Here is a 2,860-nt window from a genome sequence, read left to right as displayed (position 1 = left end):
CTAGAGCCCTTCCCTACCAGAGTAACCAATAAAAGCTGAGCGTTCCCCTTACATTTAAGCGAAGCAAAGCTGAAAAGAAGACTCTCCGAGCACAGCAGGCTGCCCAGAGGAAGCAGAAACCAGCCGAGCTGCCTAGAAGAGGTGTAGACCGGCTGAGGGACATGGAAAGGGCGTTCAGCCTGTTGAGCCACCTGCAGCTGTGTACTGGGCTCCAGGTTGTGAGCTGACACCCATGCCGGGGTGTGCTTTGGTGATGTAGCTATCTTTGTATTGTTTCTGCTCGTGCAAGTAACATCATTACCTATATTCCCATAAGTAACCCCGTGAAAACCCGCGGTTCCCCAAGTTGAGCTTTGGTGGTAACCATACTTTGTGGATTCTCTATCTGAGGTGAGTAGAAATGTGTGTAGCATCTCCCCATGAAAGTTTTGCCACACAGCAGAGGCAAAGGAAAATGTGGGCGGGAAGGGACCCCACATTCACGGATTGACAGGTCAGTACTGATGAGGCGGCATGAATACCCACCCGCGTTCACCTGCAATGCAGTCCAACAGTTCCCTGCTCGCTCTTTTTATTTGTTTTGATTCCTATATAAATTAGCCACTGATCCTAAAATTCATATGAAAGTGCCCAAAATATGCAAAATGAAAAAAATGAAACAGCTTTCTGACTTTAAAACTTCCTATGCTAGGGGCTGGAGAATGACTCGGTTGGTAAAGTGCCTGCCCTGCACGCGTGAAGACCGAGTTTGGGTATCTAGCATCCATGTAAAAATCTGGACATGGCAGCATGCAACTGTAATCCCAGGAACGGGGAGGTAGATGGGGTCTAGAGCTCGCTGGCTATTAGTCTAGCCAAACTGGGAGCTCCGGGATTAGTTAGAGACCTTGTCTAAAAAGTAAGGTGGAGAGCAATTGAGGAAGACACCGAATGTCTTCCTCTGGCCTCTGTATGCATGTGCAAATATGTGCGCGCGCACACACACACACAAACATATACATGCATACCACACACATACACAAAATTTACTATAGTAAATTACAGTAATCAAATACAATGTGATCTTTGCCAAAATTAGATCCATGGACTAGAATTAAGAGTCTGGAAATAATCCTACACATTTGTGGTCTACTGATTTTCACTGAAGAATACCAGCTCACAAAATGGGAGAAATAGTCAAGTCACTGTCTTATAAAGAACCTGTATCCATAACTGTGTGTATACCATACAACTCAATGATAAAAGGCCAGGAGCTAGAGAGGTGGTTCAGCAGAACACTTGCTGCTCCTGCAGAGGGTCTGGGTTCACTTCTCAGAACTCAATTCCAGTTCCAGGACAGCCAACATCCTCTTCTGGCCTCAAGCACTAGACACCACACACACACACACACACGGTACACAGACATACATGCAGGTAAAAACTTGTATACATTAGATAAAGAATAAATTTCTAAATGGCTAAACTGGATGTGGTGGTATACACCTTTAATCCCAGCTCTTGGAGACAGAGCCAAGCGGATCTCTGTGAGTTCAAGGCCAGCCTGGTCTACAGAATGAGTTCCAGACCTGTCAGGACTATTTAATGAGACTTAAAATAATGAAATAAAAATGGCCAACAGATATTTCTCCAAAGTACACATGCAGATACTTTTCCAGTGGCAACCTTAGTAGAGGAATGCGGATCTAACCCACAGTGGGACACACATTGCACACAGGAGGAATGGCTGTGGAAAGACGGATAGTGAGGACTGGAGAGGTGACACGGAGACACTTGTGTTGCTCGTGGGGTGTGAAGGCACAGAAGCTGCTCTGAGGCCGTCTGTAGACCCTTCGAATGCTACGCACAGATTTTCCCATGGCCCCATGACCGCGCTCCTAGATGTTGGGAGAGGAGAAATGAACTTCTACGCTGACATAATCTTGTTCATGAACATCCATAACTGTTTTCAATGACCACCCACGCTAGAAATACCTCTTTGCTTCTCCTGGGGATGTACGAGGTCTGATCCACTACACAGCGGCATCCAAGGTTCTGGTCCTGGTACCACATATCACTATGTTGAGTGAAAGTTCTACAGAATGTCCAGAAGGCAACTCCAGAGACAGAAGAATATTTAGTGATTGTGAAGATGGACCCAAAAATGACTGTCATGAGCAGGCATGGCCCCTAGCGTGTGGAGAACGCCTAAAACAATGAATTTTGTAGTATGTAAAACATACATCAATAAAGCTGAAAAAGTAATCAAAGAAAGAAGAAAAGAAAGAGAGGGAGAGAGGGAATGATGGAGAACCTAGCAGCCCTGAAACTTCCCTCTCTCTGCCTTGATCAGCCCACAAGAGCAAGCCCAAGCCAATTGGCTGGAGGGCGGTTGAGGCAGCTGAAGGCCAGCCGACTCCCAGAATTGAGATAGGGTCATCCTACATAAGGTCACAAAGGTCAGCCAAGCCTGGCCCAGATCAGCAGCAGCACCTGGCCAAGCCGTAACCCTGTGCTCAGCCAGACGTGCTTATCTTCTGCGTAAAGATAAGGCAGTCTGTTACACTGCTCCGCGGGACAGACATACCACACTGACTGCTGATTGCAGCTCTTTATTCCAGACACTTGAAGATGATGGCTTAGGTGACTGCAGCATGATGCAGGCTAGCCAGGTGGTACGACATGCGAGTCTAATCGATGAGAACCACTCCCGAGAAGAACAGAGTCTGACTCCATTTCTGATGTTTACTGACCATGTCTGGTCCCTCTCTTCCCCTTTTGGCCTGGAACCTGAGTAAGCTAATTCAAGAGATCCCAACTGTTGAACCTTCAGCAGGAAGTTAAAGCCATACAGACTCCAGTCTGAGAGAACTCACCCTGTTCC

This window comes from Chionomys nivalis, chromosome 10 (genome assembly GCF_950005125.1).
Source record: "Chionomys nivalis chromosome 10, mChiNiv1.1, whole genome shotgun sequence".
Classification (NCBI taxonomy): Eukaryota; Metazoa; Chordata; class Mammalia; order Rodentia; family Cricetidae; genus Chionomys; species Chionomys nivalis.
Note: the sequence above shows the minus strand (reverse complement) of the source record.